Raw genomic sequence first — 9,685 nt, forward strand, 5'->3', positions numbered from 1 at the left:
TGGGTGAGGAATGAAGAGTCAACAAATGATATTATGTTAAATGTGGTCAAAAAAGGCCTTCTCAGTTATTCTGAAAATACTATCCTTAACTCACGTAACTGTCACAATTGTCCTTGAGATATTATTACCATTCCCATTTTGCAGCAGTTAAGGTTCAGGAGAGTACAGAACTAAAAGGCAGAACACCAAGATCAAATCTGGCCAATCTGACCAAAGACTTGAAATATTACTCTTGTCTTTATGTTCAAACTCAGTATAGAATCAAGAATATATGGCAGTGTGTGTGTGTCTGTCTATCTGTGTGTGTGTGAGGGGGGGAGAATGGGGGTGATGAAATTAATTTTAGATAAAATCATACAATTCAGTAGTCCTTCACAAGGGAAAAAATATGCAATGATTATTTAACCAAATTAGTGCTGTATTCTTTAAACAAAATGCCCATTCCCATAAAAAAGACTACAAAGAAGCAAAAATTGCATTTTGCATTAGGTCAGTCCTTAGAGATAAGGTTGCTCTTCTAAGTCAAGACCAAAAACCCTTGCCCAGCATTCACACTTAATTCAAATAATTTGTTCAATTAATGTCAGAAATCAAACTGCTTGTTTGATTATTTTGTATTATTAAGTGCATTATTTTGCCCTTGTTACAGGGCAATATCAATGTAAATTGAGATGACTGGCTGGGTCCTCACCCATATGCTTAGAAGGGACTTATGTGACTCAACTGCAGGGAACAAAGAAAGGCTAATAGAGGGTTTATCTACAAAAGGGGAAATCCTCCCATTGGTGGTGATGATATTAAGGGATTTCTAGTGCTTTTTAATTTGGGGTGGGCTCCACAAAACCTGTCTGTGGAGTTTTTTTCAGGACATCCTTTCTTCTCAACACCCTGAATATTAAGGTCCCACTAGTAAAAAAACAACTGTCTTAAGAACCCCGATGGCTAATATCACTCAGACTGCAATCACAAAATATCAAAGAAAGGCTTAAAGATTCAAATGGTAGGGGGAAAGCTTCAAAGCCAGAAAGTAATTGAGCCAGTTATTTAGCTACTTAGCAGTCTGTTATTGAACCTATAAACTAGTCAATATATCACATAGTTGACAAAGGCTCCCAACACCCTAGTAATTCATTCACATTTTTAAATCTTGAATGTCTACTAAGTGTCAAATTTTGCAGATAAAGTAAAGAACAAAAGTGACAAAAATCCTCCTTGATAGTGTTAACATTTAAATTTGGAGGAGGGAGGTGAGACAGGCAACAAACAAGACAAATTAAGGACAGCCTACTGGAATTGTACTGTTAAGTGTGTACAAGGAAAAAAAGCAGGAAAAAGAAAATAAATAATATGTAGGAATATCTATTTTGAGGAGAAGTGCTACAGTATTTAACAAGTGTCACCAGATAAGCCCTCAAAGTGAAGGTGGGTACTTACAGATTTACTCATTAGGTAAAAACTTTATTGTCTAGTATGGCTAGTTAGCATAAGCATATTCTATTACAAGAAGAAATGTATTCAAGGTATTGTCTTTGACCTCTCAATGATTTTCTAAGTTTCCATGGTACCAAGTAAAGTTTCCCTTTCACCTTTTTCTTTTAAAAGGAATAGCTACAAACACATGGCACAGTACTTCAGAAGAAAATTTCTCATAGGGAATCAAAGAAAACTGTAAAGTTTCAACTACTGATAAATGAAAAATAGACTTAAGTCCAATAAAAACCGGAGCTTCATAAAAGGAGGTAACTGGGAAGGGTAGAGTTCAGTTCAATTTAGGATTAAGATTAAAGTGACAGCAACATGATCATACAGATTAAGTAATAAACATCAGAACCATCAGAAACTACATCTGAGGACATGAAAATGGGACAGACCAATTCCTCACATTCCACTTGACTGAGGACATGAAAATGGGACAGACCAATTCCTCACATTCCACTTGACTCCTTTAAACAACCTGGATCCAAAAGAGCACTTCTCTGCTCTCCTTCACAAAACAGTGAGACCCTGCTATTCTGCACATGAATCCTAGAAGTGAGCTAGCAGCAAAGACAGGATGAAGAAGAGAACCAGAGAGGCATACATTCACAGAAACCAAAGTCAGTGAAACCTGTTTCAAGAAGGAAGTAGTGTCACCTCTTCTATTCAAGTGCCTCCTAGTATATTTCCCTTCCAAGGTCCCCTAACACTACCATTTTCTTTCCTTCTCAACAACCCTTTTGTTCATTACACTTGACATATTATGCAACCTTTGCTATTGTGGCCCCTAAATTACAACAAATGCATATCGATACTTGACATACTTTTTTTCATCAAATTGACAGTAACCTGTTAAAGGTAGAATGAGTTTTAATTATCTAGCAATGTCCTGTCATGCCTAGATGTGTGAAGTAGTTCTTCCACAAATGAACAGTGGACAATGAGTCCTACCAAACTGCTATGCTGCTAATCAGCATACTGTATACTTCCCCCTCCCATCTTGTAGGCATTTTCAACCTTTTGTTGTGAAAGGCCCATAAAGTACAGAACTATGTATATACAAGCTTAATACACAGTAGTAAGTATACACCATGTAACACTATAAGCTAAACAAATGGAATACTGCAACAAACCATGTATGTATGGTGTGAAGAATAAGGGTTCGACTTTTCCCCATGCTAAAGGACAGCATCCTTTCCTTACTCTTCTGCCATTTTTGTGAAACCAAATGTCCATGTACATTTGACTGTATTGTAGCCTCTCCATCTGTTCTACTACTGTTCTACTATTGGTCTATTCAAGCCAGTATCACCCTGTCTTACAGAAGAGCTTTACAAGTTTTGATGCCCAACACAGTAAGTCCTCCCACATCATCACTGTTCATTCAAGACTACCCTATTTCTAGGTCCTGTGCATTTCCATATAAATCTTGGATTCAGTTTTTCAAATTTCATAAAAAGCTAACAGTATTTTGGATAGAACTAAAAGTGCAGGTGAAAAACCAAACCTTTATAATACTCAACTTTGCTTGCTAACAGCGTGTTTTTGGGTTTTTTCTGTTTAATCTAACCAAGAATAAGCATTAAGAGGAGTCTGGTAAAATGGTGTAGTAAGTAATACCAGGAAATCTGTCTCCCCATCTGAACAACACTTACACTGGCAGTCTACTTGACATAGGAGTCTTTGGAAAGCTTGCAACTTCTAGAGGAATATTTGGACAGTAAACTATAGTTGACTAATGTTAAGTTCAGCTCTAACCACCTAGTAAGCAACTATACACGGCAGGGCAAATGTTCTTAGAGCAGACTGCACACAGCTTTCTGGAGTCAGAGTAGGCAGAAAGGACACCCTTCTCCAACTGCTCACAAAGGCATACACAAAGAAAGTAGAAAGCAGCAGTCTAGTCATTTTAACACTTTTACCTAAGTTGCAAGTTCTTCTTTCCTCTCGTTTAAGAGGCGTCCACAGGATTTAAAGAACCAGCACCCTTCCCCTCTCCTTATCTTACCCCCGTTTTGTGATTCACTTTTTTTCGAGAGTCAGATATTAAGCACAAGGGCATTTAAAAACAACTACACACATAAACAAAATTATAAAGTGGCTATCCATATCCTGGGAAAGGTTTTAGACCTTCTGAAAAGACCACAGTATACCTAAATTTACACCTCAGGCTGATCCTTGGCACAAAGACAGTCTCAACAATCAAAAACAAAACAAAATAAAACAAACCTTGAGGAAGGAGAATGTGATTTCCAGAATTACCACATTATTAGATTCAAATATCCAGTGCTCAACAAAATATCCCAATGTTACAAAAGAAGAGGAAAAGTATGGCTGGTTCAAAGGAAAAAAAATACCAAAGACTTCAATTGTCTTGAAGATGCTTACAGAACTAAAGGACAGAGTGGAGAAAGTAAAGCAAACAAAATGATGGAAAGAAGAAATGGAAATATTATAAATGGAAAATAGAAAAAGGAAAGAAAAATCCTAGAACTGTAAAGTACAATAGTTGAAATTCACTAGAGGGAACCAAAGGTAGATTTAAAGGGGCAGAAAATTGAGTGAATTTGAAAACAGGACAATGCAAACTATTGAAGCATATGAAAAGAAAAACAAGAGTCTAAGGAATCTGTGGAATATCATCAAATAGATCAACATATACACCCTAAGAGTTTCAGAAAGAGAAAGGGAGAGAGAAGACCTGAATAAATAATGGACTGAAAACTTCCCAATTTAAAGACAGACATGAAGATCAACATCCATATCCTTCAACAACTTCATGTAAGTGAACTCCAAATAAGATCATTTCAATTTGTGCAGAGGAAGCAGTTACATAATTCAAACCCTTATCATGATAAAAACACTCAACATAATAATCATTTATGAAAAATCCATAGTGCACATCATATTCAATAAGATCAGGAACAAGGCAAAGACACCTAATTCTCACTACTTTTATTTATCAACATATTTTTGGAAGTTGTACCCAGAAAATTTGATTTAAAAAAATTTTTTTAAATAAAAAGCAATCAGAATGAAAAGCAAGAAGAGTATCTATTTGAAGATCTAATCTGTACAAAAAAAAATTCTAAAGACCACGACCGCACACACACAAAACCTGAAAATTAATGTGCGTTAAATCAAAGTAGAAGGATACCAGGTCAACACATTAAAATCAGATGCATTTCTAAAAACAAACAACTGTCTGAAAAGAAAATTACAAAAACTTTCATTTACACTAACACCAAAAAGATTAAAATACATGGGAATTAACTAGACTAACGAAGTGAAAGACATCTACAATTTAAACTGCAGAACATTACTAAAAGGAATGATAGAAAACATGAATAAATGAAAACATCCCCTGGTCATGAATTGTAAGATTCAGTATTATTAAAATTCAATACTGTCCAACACAACCTGTAGACTCAACATAGTATCAAAATAAGAATGATGTTCTTGGCAAAAATATTTTTTAAAACCCAATCCAATCCTGAAAACTAACAAAACTGAAGGACTGGAAACTTCCTACAAAGATACATTAATCAAATGGCACTGTGGAATTATTAAATGGAATATGACAGGCCAGAAGTTAACTCTTAGTAAATAATTCTTGAGAAGGTTGCCAAGACCACTCAATGGGTCCTTTCAGCAAATGATGTTGGGAAAACTGGATATTCACATAATCAGTTAGAACCTATGTTAACACTACATACAAAAATTAACTCAAAACAGATCAAAAACTTTGTGCAAAGGTTATAAATATAAATCTTTTAGGAAAAAACTAGGAAAACTTAGACAACCTTGGATCACTTGGCAGTGATTTCTTGGATCTGACATCAAAGTTAACAACAAAAGCTGTATAAACAAGACAGGCTCAATTTTTTTCAATTTTTGTACATCAAAAGACACTAACCATAGAGTAAAAGAACAATCCACAAAATGGGAGAGAATATATGCAAAACATATATTTAATAAGGGATTAATATCTAAACTGTTTAGAACTCCTAACAATCAACAGAAAAACAATCCCAATGAAAAAACGGGTAAAGAGTCAAAGAGAAACTTTTCAAAGATATACAAATGGCAAATAAACACATAAAAAGATGTTCAATATCACTAACCATTTTGGAAATGTAAGTGCAATCTATAAAAATGAGATACCACTTCACACTCATAAGAATGGCTAATACTTAGAAAGAGAATCAAAGTGTTAGAAAGAACTTAAGAGCAAGACAGACAGATTCCTTGTAATTATAATTGGATTATCCTTTGTGATCATCTCTTTCCTCTGCTTCCAACTTTAATCCAAACCCTTGTCCACACAACCAATGATCTATATATTAAATTTACATTATAAGAAATTTGTTATGTATAAGTGTAAGAAAAATGTTGATTTAGGGATTAGAAGAAGAAATCTGGTTACTTTCAAGGTCAGCTAAATTATTCAGATTGATCCATGTTGTTGAGTATACCAAGAGTTGTTTCATTTTATTAGTGGGTTTTAGATTCCATAGAACCCCAAATTTATTCACTCTCTCACCTACTGATGACCATCTTGTTTCCAATTTCCGTGCTGTTACAAATAAAGCTGTTATTAATACTCATGTACAGGATTTTATGATGACATATGCTTTCATTTCTGTTGAAGTAACATTTTACGCAAATGAAATGACTAAGTTGTATAACAGACATTATTTTTTAACATTTTAAGAAACTATCTAAATTCTTTCCAAAGTAACCATATTACTTTCCAAAGTATACCATTTTACAGCTTACTGAGCGATCCAATTGCCTATATGCTTGCCAGCATTTGATATGATCAGTCTTCTTAATTTTAGTCACTGAATGGTATATATATGAGTATTTTCTTGTGATTTTAGTAAGAATTTCCATATTGACTACTGGTGTTAAGCACCTTTTCGTGAATCTGTCTGTTGTCAATTTATCCTTAGTGATGCCATGTCTTTAAAACTTATTACTTTTGAAATTTGTTAGCTGTCTACTTAGAATGCCTTGAGTTGTCAAGTTTTCTTAAATATGAGTTTCAAAATTCCTTATTGAAGATAAAAAGCATTATGTTGTATGTAACTTTTGTGTGTGTTTCTCACACTTTGTGGCTTGTCTATTCATTACCTTAAGAAGTCTTGAACAGCAAGCTTTGAATTTTTAAATTTTTTACTTTTTATACTCATTATTCATGCTTTTGGTTTATAGGTTCAGTGAGGCTACAACATACAGTGATATCAATATACATTTGTATATTTACCAGTGAGCAATTGGAAATTCAAATAAATATTATTTAAAGTAGCATACAAAGAAACAAACACTTAAGGATAAGTTTGACAAAAGATTTCCTTATTTAGGAAATCTACATGAACAAGGTCACATGGCTATTTTCCTATTTTTTCTCCTAGAAAACTTTATACTCTAAGCACTTATACTTAATCCATGACTTTAGCTCTTGAGTTATTTTTTGTTGTATAGCTTTCCAATTATTCTCTAATAATTTGTTGAAAAACGTTTCCCACTGAACCACTCTGAAAATGTGTCTAAATTAATGTATAATGTGTCAACCTTTAAACTACATTCTGTTCCATTGTCTGGTCTATATGTCTTCCTACATCCAAATCACTTCAACTTTACAGTAAGTCTCAAAATCATATGGTATAAGTCTATCAATTACATTCTTTATAAAAATTTTATCAAAGGACTGCTCTAAATTTCATTTCAGTTTCAGATACAATTTATAAATTTCTAACCCTCCCCCAGAAATCCTACTGAGATTTTTACTAAGATAATATAAAATCTATAAATCAACATGTCAAAAACTATCTCATCACAGGTGACTTGGTGATGGGAAACCTGTGGGGAATACAATTGAGATGGAAAAAAAAATGTACAAAATGATGTAAAAATAAACTGTTATATAATTAAAAAAAAAAACTATCTCATAAGAGGCTTCTGTTCCATGAAAACAGTCTATAGCTGGTGGCGCAGCGGGTTAAAGCACAGTATAAATATTTTATGCAACTTATGTCAAACTTACCCTTAAGTGTCTTTTTTCTTTGTATGTATGCTATTTTAAAGAATATTTACTTAAATTTCCAACTGCTCACTGGTGTATATAAAAATATATTGTATATTGATATCATTGTATTTTGTAGCCTCACTAAACCTATAGCTCTAGTGACTTTTTTGTGGATTCCTTAGGATTTTCCTAAGTCAATTGAACAGTCAATTTTACTTCTTCCTTTCAATTCTGGGTATCCTGTTTTTCATGCTTTACCATACCGCCATTGAACAGCCATGGTTAAAGAAAGCATTCCTCTTCATCTCTAAGCTCTGTCTACACTATCTTGATTATAGAGTTTTCCCTAGATGCTCTTTACCAGGTAGAACATGTTTCTCGCCTAATGTGTTGAGAATTTTTACCAAAAATGAATTGTCAATTTTAAATAAATCTACTCAAATAAAAATGCTGTATGAAAAATCATACAGCATTTTTAAAGCCTGTTATGAGAGTTATAAACTGCATTGATTGTTTTCAAATGTCAAAGCAACCGCACATTCCCAGGATAACCCACTTGGCCATAATGTATTGTCTTTTAAATATATCTTATAAAAGTTTACAAAAACAAATATAATTTTTACTTATATTTGTAAGATATATTACTCTACAGTTTTCTTTTTCTGGTTTGAGTATTAAGCCAATGCTAGTATCTCATAATGCAAGACCATTTTATGGAAGCATTTTGTGGAAAATGGGTATTTTTTCCTCAGATGTTTTGTAGAATTTACCAATGAAGCCGACTGGACCTCCCAGAGGCATTATTGTGAGATTTTTTTTTTTTTAAAGATTTATTTATTTGTGCATACAGAACTGGGGTACAGGCCAGAGGCTCAGGGGTGGTGAGAGGCTTCACCAGAGACAGAGTGGGGAGCAGAACAGGCAGATTGACCAAGTACACTGCTGAGGGGAGCAGCGGGCGGGTCAGGAGAGGTCTGCCATGCCCTGTGGTCACCTTCGGGCAGGCGGCAGGCGGGAACTGAACTCATGCGGAGGTGGCTTTAGCTTCTCAGTGCTGTGCTTTAACCCGCTGCGCCACCAGGGGGGCCTATTGTGAGATTTTTAACAACCAGTTCATAGGTATAAGGCTAGGTAGTTATTTGTTTGTTCTTCAGTTTGGCAGCTTTGATCTTTCAAAGAATTTGTTTTTCATCTTGTCCAATTTAATGGCACAAAGTTATTAATAATATTCCAGTTGGCCTTTTAACAACTGTAGTAATGTCAGATCTCATTGCTGAAACTGGTAATTTGAACATTCTCCTTTTTCCATAATCAGTCTAGCTGCAGATAGCAATGATAGTCTTTTCATAATTAATCTGTAAGTATATGCATTCAACAAAACAGTAAGCTGGCTAAGAAAGCACTAACACTAGGTTTTAACCTTTCTCTTGGTACTACCATCCATAGAAAATAAGCAGTCTTTACACCAGCAACAGTACTTTTCAATTAGTGTTATCTGTAAAAACAGAGAATCCTTCTTATATGAGGTTTTAACATTTAAAACTATGATTGACAGGCCATAATGGAAGAAAAAAAATTTAAATCTACAACAATGACAAAAAATATATTATCAAATCCTTAAATTTTATGCATCAAAAGTACTAACACTTTTCATTTATATATTAATTGTAAATTACATAAGCATGTTAACAATGCAACCTATACACAAGACCATAAAATAAAAAGTCTATTACCATATTCAGTATTAGAGTTCAAAGTGAATACTTTGAATTCTGTGTTTAATTTTGGTTTATGCTTCAATAATTCTAAATCAAACAACTTCTCCTCAATTTCATGATTTAGCGGAATACGATGAAAGATAAGGAACCTGCACCCGAAACTGGCTCCACCTCTCAACTTCTGGCAGTGATAGCACTACTTTCATATTATGGTTTTTATTAGGTTTGTTCTAAAATTATACTTAGACCTTTAGTATTCTGTATAGAAATCAATTCTAAACATCAAAACACAATCAATGTGCTTATAAAATTATACTTATGTGATTAATCATTGTAGAATCAATTAATGTAACTGAATATCATAAAGGAGGAATTGTAATTCCACTTTAAAATTGTCCAATTTGCCCAGATAAGCAGACTCTTATTTCTTATCCTCTTACTAATAGTTCAAAATTTTACC

The 9,685-nt window shown here is 33.8% G+C and overlaps 1 protein-coding gene across 2 annotated transcripts in view; it reads right to left on the reverse strand.

The window, feature by feature from the left end:
* Nucleotides 1-9,685, reverse strand: part of MGA (MGA, MAX dimerization protein) — a 100,788-nt gene that overhangs the window by 32,776 nt on the left and 58,327 nt on the right. The window lies entirely within an intron of this gene.

This window comes from Condylura cristata, unplaced genomic scaffold (assembly GCF_000260355.1).
Source record: "Condylura cristata isolate star-nosed mole 26May11 unplaced genomic scaffold, ConCri1.0 scaffold00023, whole genome shotgun sequence".
Lineage (NCBI taxonomy): Eukaryota > Metazoa > Chordata > Mammalia > Eulipotyphla > Talpidae > Condylura > Condylura cristata.